The following is a 10,732-nucleotide window of genomic DNA, read 5'->3' on the forward strand; positions in this document are numbered from 1 at the left end:
TTGTAGAATCTAACTAGAAACGGTCAGCGGTTCGTGATCGTCGGGCTCGGGACGAGGAATGCCTTTAGCAAACAAGAGAAAGGAAAGAGATTTAGGTGTAAGGAAGGTTAGGTTCGAACTTGCTATTTATAGGCTGCCCAAGACAAGTTCACGTCGTGAACTTATAGGTCCATGTCGTGAAGCATAGTTGCATCACCTCGTAGACTTGCCATTTGGGTCCTAGCTTCGGAAGGTGTTAAGATACTGATTTCATATCGTGAACCTTTATGTCCACATCGTGAAGTCTTAACATATGACTCCCATAGACTTGCCATCTACATTCTAGCCTTGAGAAGCGTCCTAGAGCACCTTCACGCCGTGAACCTTCATGTTCACGTTGTGGAGCATGGTTGATTAGGGTTTCTGCCTCGTGTCATGCTCTTATATTGCTATATCTTCGGAAGATCATATCTTTTGAATACAAACTCCGTTTTTGACGTTCTTTATGTCAACGCATACGTATTTCCGAGCACTAAAATTTTCTTTTAGATTCCAATATCTAATTCACACTATATTTTAATTTCTTCTTACTATAGAGATTTATAGTGTTAAAGTTTATCATAACTTCTTTACGAGAAGTTAGATTAAGATTTGTTAAAATATTTTGGAATTGTATGGATGTATACTTTGATTTATACCATAAAGTATGTACGAAAGTTCATAATTGTATTAGAATTTACCATGAACTACATAGTAAGTTTATCACATTACTTGTTTGACATAATCACATGTGATTTTTGTGGACCTATTTTGATTGCTGTTACAATATAATACCAGAACAATTCTCATATTTAAAATCTAACTTGGGCGTCAGAGAGCAATATCGGGGTGAGAGAGCAATATCGGGGTCTAACTCGCCATAACAACATTGACGCCATCCTTACTATAAGGGTGTCGTAGTAACATGTGACGTAGGGACGAAACGAAAATTTGAAAAATTAGATAATACAGGCTATGCAGTACAATAACTGATCGACTGAACACAAAATTACCTTTACCGTATATGGAAGGAAGCGACATTGCATGTCTACGTAAAATGTTTACAGTGGGAAAAGAATATACCTCCCATCGCCAAGTAGATAAGATGATACTTTGTATATGGGTACATATATGAAATAGGTATCTACAGGATATACTGTGATAATGGAAGCTCAACAAAAATCATGTATGATCACTGTTTCTCACAATTACCAGAGCAAATACAAAAAAAAAAGTGAAACAACCAACATGAAACTTAACAAGTTTCGTGGGACACTCTGTGTGACAAAAAAGATTACTTTTTGTTCTTTTTACCTTTACAGATCAGGTGACACAAGCCAAAAACACACATATGTTATACTTCACAATTGTACAATCAGTTTCACCATACAATGTCATATTTGGGAGAAGCAAAATGAAAAAGTTTGAAACAATCACCTATGACAATGATAGTAGAATAAGGAGTGAAACCCACAACACCGAAATGGAAGCAAGGGAGTAAAGGAACAGAGGAAGTTGTAATAAACAATAGATACTCAGATCAAGGAATACGAATCGGAACAGGGTTACCGGGGACCCTGAAAAGAGGTGCTAATGAAATTATTGATAGAAAGTGTTACCATATTCTCTTTGGAAGCAATGGACATGACCGACATACCATGATAGCTAGTTGAACACAAATTAAAGGAATAATTGGGAAATAAACCTATCTGACAAAAAAAAGAGGATAGTCCAAGGATATGAACAAAATAATAAATGATGAAGTAGAAAAAAAACATAGTAAGGGAGTCACTTTACCCATCTTGGGTAGTGAACCCGGTATTGGTAAAAAAAGGAAACGGGAAATGGAGAATGTGTATGGATTTTACATACCAAAATAAGGCATGTCCAAAGGACTGTTATCCACTACCATACATTGCTGAAAAGGTAGAGTCTTTAAATGCGCATAAGTGGAAGAGTTTCTTAGATGCTTACAAATGCTACCACCAAATACACATGCACAAAGGAGACGAGGAAAAAACTTTTTTCCATACAGACAAGGGAACATTTTTTTACATAAAAATGTTGTTTGGACTGAGAAACACAAGGCAAATGTAGCAAAGGTTAGAAGACAAAGTCATCAAACCACAAATAGGTAGAAATACCAAAGTATACATGGACGACATGGTCATCAAAAGCAAAGTTGAGAATCATTTTACGAAGGACATAGCAGAAACCTTTGCCAATCTAAGGGAGGCGAACATAAAATTGAACACACAAAAATGTATATTAAGGACGGAAGAAGGAAGGTTCTTAGGACATGTGATAAAAAAGGACGGAATAAAATCAAAACCAAGAAGGTAGAGTCATTATTAGAAATGTGCTTACGAAAAAAACTGACAGATGCACAAGCATTAAATGGCAAATTAGCGATACTAGGACATTTCTTAGCTAAGTCTGTAGAAATGCGACAACACAGAGAATACGTCACTAAATGCCATTAACACTAAACAATAGGATGTAAGAATGTAATAAGGACAACCTTGTAACCACTCGATATATTTTAATGTATTCAAAATTTTCACCCTTAATTACGTCAACCATTAGGCTCAAAATTAAGTATGCAAAAAGTTGCGTCACTTTGAGAGCAGGATAACATATTTTGACTCCTTAAGCTATCATGATTCCAGAAATATAAATTTTGTATGAATCTGACATAGTATCGTGAAGATATGGCAGTTATGGTAATTTTATATCTACCGTAATTAAAAAGTTACAACGACGAAGACTACAAGGAGATTGGTCGAATCTTGGAGAAAGTCACCAACTAGACAATTGTATTACTGCTTAAAGTAGGAATTATGAGGCAAGGAAAGCCTAAAATGGACATCACGTATGAGAGTTATGATTTTTATAAGATTATAACGGAGTTCATATGCGAGAGTTATAGAATTTCAAAGTTTAATTTTTACCATCAAGCGTGCTCGCGCGCACTGACACTCGATTGCGTCGAGATACGGGATGACATTGCACACTGAGATGAGGACACATGGCACGATCATGCGTTTCACGTGCATTTGCACAGTGCACGCTCTAAGTCGGCTATAAATACTAGGTCTTTGCAATCACTTTCCTCACACCATTCTCGAAACCTATCTCTAAAATCGCCTTGTGTGCTATTTCCCCGATCGCCTCTCGAAATGCTAACTTGCGGTTTCTACCCTGCACCAACAATCTTCAAAGTCACATGTAAGTTCACGACCCCATTTTCAACTCCTTTTTTTGGGGGGGGGGGGGGGGATACATCTCTAGCTTACAACTTTACATAGTTATCACTAATTATAGTTAGATAATTATGCCTATGACATTACTGTAATATTAGGTTGTTAGTTATTCTGCCCAAACTCTTTAACTAATATTATGCCTAGTTGTTATGCTGAACCGCTATGATAGATAATATCATACCTAGTTGTCACGTTGGCCAGTAGCTAGGAAACGATGAAACTCATTATTATAGCCACCTTTGGTGTAACGTTTGGTTCCGGTATAAGCTTATTCTCCAAGTTGTTTATATTTCCTTTGGGACTCGACGAGTTGGAAGCTTCAACTCGGCGTGTCAATGTGACTTTGGCCGCGGAAAATAATGCACCAACACTGCAAGTCGAGGTGTCTCAACATGTGTGTGTTACTGGGTAGGAAGGAAACCCTAATTTTTCAGGTGTTACACCTTATTTAAAGGCCTTAAGTCCTTTGGATGGCCTCCTTACCAGCCTCCTCTGTCCAGAAACCCTAATAGTGTGTATCATCTTCCTTTGTGAGTGTGTGAGCTTTTGGAGGGCCATGAGTGTTGATCTTTTTGTACTCTTTTGAAGAAGCTTTGAAGTTGACGGTCTATAGATTGGAGGGAAGACTTAGATCCAGAATCTCCCCACTTGTTGCAGTTTCTTGGAGGTATCAAGTTTATACCTTGCTTTATTATTGGTTAGATCTATTTGTTTTGGGTTTTATCTTGATTTTGAACTCATGGTTGGGTTGTACAAGAAGTTGTGTGTTCCAGGGGTTGTCGTGTTAGATCTGGTCATTTTGTGGCCTCATTTGGCTTAAAGTTGCAAGCTTTACTAGGTTCTAGGTCCCATTCATGCATGAAGTCCTTTATTAGGCCTTTCTTGAGTCCTAGAGCTTCTTTTTAGCGTGCATGGACATAAAGCTGGAAACTTTACGTGATTTTCCAGTCTTTGGATGCCAGATCTGCTTTTGGGACTATGTCTTTAGAGATTAAGGGATTAGCGGTTCAAGCTTCACTCTAATGAGTCTAGGGTTCGGGTTTGACTCATTTTGGTGGTTCCTAAGAGTAAAGTTGGAAACTTTACGCTTCTAGACATCATTTTGGAGGAAATCTGAGATTTAGCACTCCTAAATTCAATGGAATCAGCTTAATGCATTAAGCTGTTGGAATTCTGGCTAACTCAGCGTGTTACTTAGTGAACACGACGAGTTGATATGGTTTTTTCCGATCTTGCAGCAGATGAAGGAACACGGCGTGTTTGGTCAACTCGGACCGTTGACCTGGAGTTTTGACTTTGTCTTTGACCGAGTTTGACCTAATAGGGGTTTTGGGGCATGTTGAGTTGTATTTAAGGAATTGTTTCTCTTTTAGGGGTTGAGTAGAGCTGACATTTGGAGCCAAGACCTAGTCATCTATGGTTTAGTATTCAAGGCGAGTCTTTTCACTACACTCATGGGTCGAAGGCACCAAGGCTGGCCCATTAATTGATATGATATGGTTGGTAATGGATTTTGTAATGGTTTGCTATTTGATATATGTGTGAACTTATGTGAAGACCATGGGACGAGCCCATGACACTTGGCAAGACCATGGGAGGAGCCCATGGCTCGGGGATACAAGACCATGGGGTAGCCCAGGCATTCCAAATGAAGACCATGGAGGGAGTCCATGGAAAATTTATATGTATGTGTGCATGGAATTATGTGATTATATGTTTTAAGTGTTTTGGGAAACTCAATAAGCGTGTGCTTACAGTTTTGTTGGATGTTTCAGGTACTTCTAGTTCTAAGGGCAAGGCCGGCTTGATGGTACGGTGTGCATTCTCCAGTGTTTTCATAATTAGTTTTGATACTCTGATATTTTAAATCACTATGATCATGTAATGGGATTTTCTGGAAGCAATTGTGGTTGGTATTTATGATTATAAGTTGGTATCAGAGCCTTGGTTTGAGAGATGTGAAGATCAATAAAAACTATTTTCTGGAAGCAAATTTGGGTCATTACAAGTTGCTATCAGAGCCTTGGTTTGAGAGATTCGGGCACACTCTTGGGTGTGTTAGAACTCAAACTAAGGAAATGGTAAAAACTGTTTTTCCAAAAAGAAACAAAACATTAATTTTTTTTTCCTGTAAACATTTTTTGTAAGAAAAAGGGGAGAGTGCAATGCGCGTAATCGGTCGAGCTCGAGTAAGTGTTCCCAATGTATGCTTTCAAAGTTGTACATGCTTAGGATTGCATAGCCCTAGAATGAGGGAATCTGCCTTATTCATGTTCCTTGTCTGGTTGTGGTTTAGGGTAGAACCTTTATTTGATAGTCTATGTGATTCTATTTGTGTACAACTTGCATTCATAGGACAACCTATGTGATAGTGCTCACAAACTCAAGGAAGTGAGTTTAGGATAATCAAAACAACTAAAATACCCTCACATTCTTTATAACAATAGAACCTATGGATTCACCAAAATTATCTTGACCTCTCAAACCACATGTATTCTCAGAAGAATGAACCCGCCTGAAGAAGGAGATAACCCCGGTGATGCAGCCCGAAACTTATGTGCTTTGATTTTGTACTTTCCTTTCGTAACGCACCTATACCTAAAACAATTATGTAATATATTTTATTAATGAATAAATAGCGAACTAGTAATTCCTTAGGCAATTCAACTATAACCTAGGACTACACTCAGATTAGGTTAAACTATCACTTGGGTTGCTTGATTTCAGAACTACCATATGCTAAAATGATCTTGCCCATCGGTAGTTCTCGTACGGATGATCCTTACTTGGTTGTCTTGGAGTACAAAAACCTAAAATACATCCAACCCAACAAAGATTAAGAGCGAAATAGATACGCTAAAATAATTACATATCTACTACCCTACAATACCAACCCACAAAATCGCAACTCAGGATTTTAGGTCAAAACATATATTTAGATTTGGTATAATACAGCGTCCGTACAACAACAAGACCTAGAGTGCGCAACTATGTTTTATTATGATTTGACCAATGAACGACCGCACGTGGATAGGGTGGTTGGAAATCTAAACGCTTGAGGACTTCTGGATTGGATGCATATGATTTTGTACTAAGAAGATTCTCTTAGAGACTTCTATATCTGGGTAGCTAACTCAATGACATCTACACTCGAGGATTTTTCCTCTCTAGGAACCTCTCACTTATGACATAGTGAGGGTGGTGAGGTCTCCAGTGAGGTGGTAATGTCCTCCTCATCCTCGTCGGGCTCGCACTCAGAACTGAGAAGCTCTAGCCTAGCCGGTCTCTAATACAGTGAAAGGTTTTACGGGTACTATCTATTATATTCTTATAATTTGATATTATAAAGTATTTTATTGAACTTCACATCTCTCATAAACATCTTCATGTTTGATATCTTATGTAGGTTTGCTGAGAGCTTGGCAATCGATGGATCATGGAGGGCAACTTCCACATCAGAGGAAGAGCATACAGTATTTGATGAATCAGTCGATACCCTAGAGGATGGTGATGAATCGGAGCCCGATTATACTCCCACTGAGCGTCCGTGAGAGCCAACCCTTTCACTGTATTAGAGACCGGCTAGGCTAGAGCTTCTCAGTTCTGAGTGCGAGCCCGACGAGGATGAGGAGGACATTACCACCTCACTGGAGACCTCACCACCCCACCCCACACCTTCCCATCGATATTACAGGACACCCACGGGTACTCGGGTGAAGTAGACCCTAAGGAAGGTTACTGATACTCCCTCATGGAAAAGGGCAGCGTCCCCACCAACATCACCACCGATAGCAAAGAAATCCCATGGAGACATCGTCTGGCTGCCCCATATATGAGACTAGGCGTAGGAGGATGCTATTTGTTCACGGTTCGAGGTGGGGGAGTCATCTGCTGCACCCCTACCCCGGCTACTCCTACGGAGCATTCCATCTCTCTTTTGGTGCCCCATACTGCCCATCACTCATAACGTATTGTCGTGATGGACACTAAGCTCTTCTTGTTGAGGATGGATTTGATGAAGCTCACTGAGATGGTGCATTACTTAGAGGAGGAGATAGACATGATGGAAATGAGGACCTTATTCGTGCAGGACCAGCCATAGGAGGCACGGGAGGAGACCCAGTTTCACCGTCAGGTACTAGAGGAGGTAATTGATCACACAGATCGATTGGAGCTTCAAGTGGAGATAGTGGAGTCTCGAAAGTCTTTTTTAAGTGTGTGCCTAGAGTTTGTATATAGACAGTTAGTTCAGCTGATGGTACTCCTCATAGTGTATTGTGGTTTTTAGTTTTTTCTATTTTGACCCTAGAATTGTAGCTAGGAAGGAAATAGATACTCTCTTTTGGGTTAGGGTAGTGGGGAAAAGCCTTCACACGTATGTTTGGTATGCACACGGATTTTCCTACCCTAACCACACCCAATTTTGGTAACTTTGGCATGTTATATGTATATATACATATATATATATATATATATATATATATATATATATATATACACACACACACATACATATTATACATACCTATTTGCATGAAATTTGTGTTGTTATTGTTGTTCCCATTAACATTAACATTAACACACCGCAACCTAACCATCAGAGCACAAACTTGCTAATTCTGACAAACTAAATTACGCCTCGACACTAACTTTAGGAGTCTAGAAATGGAACCTCCGAGAATTACTAGATCTAGTCAAGGTCTTCAAGCTGAGTAGGACCCTCAGTCAGCATAAATTAACCCACCCCAAGACCATGTATTTATTGAGGCAATGGTCGAATTAAGAATAGCTAAGGAACTAGATGCCCATGGTAATCACACAAAATCTGGAACTGGCGGAGAAGGATTCCAAGGAAATGGGAAAGGTGCACAAAGAACATGAACCTATATGGATTTAATGAACTCCAAACCCAAAACGTTCTATTGGAAAGAGGGGGTTGTAGGACTTACCAGATGGATCGAGAAGACTGAGTCTGTGTTCGAGATCAGTTCTTGTGCTGAGGAAAGCAAGGTCAAGTTCGTCGCCTGCACGTTCGTAGACGCGACTTTGTCTTGGTGGAATGGTCATGTCGAGACTCTAGGTCTTGCTTACGACAATGCCCTGTCTTCAGAGAAACTGAAACAAATGCTCAATGAGGATTACTGTTCTCCAAAATAGATGCAACAACTAGAGAAGGAATTGTGGAACTTCACCATGTGCGACGCCGACATCTCGACCTACACCAATAAGTTCAACGACCTCGTTACCCTTTGCCTAAACGTTTTGACCCCTGAGTACAAGAAAGTTGTAAGGTACATCTAAGGATTGGTTCAACCCATCCAACGATTGGTCACGACCTCTCGACTGTCGACATAGGATAATGCAAAAGGTTGGATTTTAGCCTCACCAAACAAGAAATAAGACGAGGCACGTTAGTCTAGAAGATTGATATCCCCATGCCAGGGAGGGTAAGCACAAATCGTGACGGATTCAAGGATACCACTAAGAAATCTCCCAACAAGAGACAAGAGACTTTCAAGGCTTACACCATCAGTCCGGCCCCGAAAGCGGTCGCAGCTCCCTCATCTCAAGGGAAATATGCGGGAAAGCACTTCAAGTGCCATTTGTGTCACTTCCACCACTCTGGCAACTACATGCACTGTAGCAGGTCAGGGAGGGAGACTCAGGTGTTATGGGTACTATCTATTAAATTTTTATAATTTGATATTATAAAGTATTTAATTGATCTTCACATCTCTCATAAACATCTTCATATTTGATATCTTATGTATGTTTGTTGAGAGCTTGGAAATCGATGGATCATGAAGGGAAGCTTCCACATCGGAGGAAGAGCATACAATACTTGATAACTCTGTCGATACCCTGGAGGACAGTGATGAATCAGAGCCCGATTATACTCCCACCGAGCGCCCATGAGAGCCATCCCTTTCACCAGATTAGACACCGCTAGGGCTAGAGCTTCTTAGTTCTGAGTGCGATCCCGACGAGGATGAGGAGGACATTACCACCACACCGGAGACCTCACCACCCCACCCCACACCTTCCCATCGATATTACAGGACACCCACAGGTACTCGGGTGAAGTAGATCCTAAGGAAGGTTACTGCTACTCCCTCATGGAAGTGGTTAGCGTCCCTACCAACATCACCACTGATAGCAAAGAAATCCTACGGAGAAGCCGTCTGGATGCCCCATATATGAGCATGGGTGTAGGAGGAGGCTATTAGCTCACGGTTCGAGGTGGGGGAGTCATCCGCTACACATCCCCCTACCCCGGCTACTCCTATGGAGCAGGTCATCTCTCTTTTGGTACCCCGTACTGCCCATTTCTCATATCGTATTGTCGTGATGGACACTAAGTTCCTCTTATTGAGGATGGATTTGATGAAGCTCACTGAGATGGTGCATTACTTAGAGGAGGAGATAGACATGATGGATATGATGACCTTACTCGTGCATGACCAGCTATAGGAGGAACTAGAGGCGACCCAGTTTCACCGTCAGGTACTAGAGGAGGTAATTGATCACACAGATCGATTGGAGCCTCAGGTGGAGATAGTGGAGTCTCGAAAGTATTTTTTAATTGTTTGGCTAGAGTGTGTATATAGAGAGTTAGTTCAGCTGATGGCACTCCTCATAATGTATTGTGGTTTTTATTTTTTGCTATTTTGACCCTAGCATTGTAGCTAGGAAGGAAATAGATACTTTCTTTTGGGTTAGGGTAGTGGGGAAAAGACTTCACACATATGTTTTGTATTCATAGGGATTTTCCTACCCTAACCACACCCAATTTTGGTAACTTCGACATGTTATATATATATATATATACATATATATATATATATATATATATATATATATATATATATATATACATATATATATATATATACACACACACACATACATATTATACGTACCCATTTGCATGAAATTTGTGTTGTTATTGTTGTTCCCATTAACATTAACATTAACACATCGCAACCTAACCATGAGAGCACAAACTTGCTAATTCTGACAAACTAACTTACGCCTCGACACTAACTTTAAGAGTCCAGAAATGGCACCTCCGAGAATTACTAGATCTAGTGAAGGTCTTCTAGCTGAGTAGGACCCTCAGTCAGCATAAATTAACCCACCCTAAGACCACGTATTTGTTAAGGCAATTGTCGAATGAAGAATAGCTAAGGAACTAGCTGCCCATGGTAATCACACAAAATTTGGAACTGGCGGAGAAGGATTCCAAGGAAATGAGAAAGGTGCAGAAAGAACATGCACCTAAAAGGATTTCATGAACTCCAAACCCAAAATGTTCTATTGGAAAGTGGGGGTTGTAGGACTTACCAGATGGATCCAGAAGACTGAGTCTATGTTCGAGGTCAGTTCTTGTGCTAAGGAAAGCAAGGTCAAGTTCGCCGCATGCACGTTCGTAGACGTGACTATGTCTTGGT

Source organism: Lactuca virosa, chromosome 6 (assembly GCF_052849685.1).
Source record: "Lactuca virosa cultivar CGN04683 chromosome 6, Lactuca_virosa_CGN04683_v6, whole genome shotgun sequence".
Taxonomy (NCBI): Eukaryota; Viridiplantae; Streptophyta; class Magnoliopsida; order Asterales; family Asteraceae; genus Lactuca; species Lactuca virosa.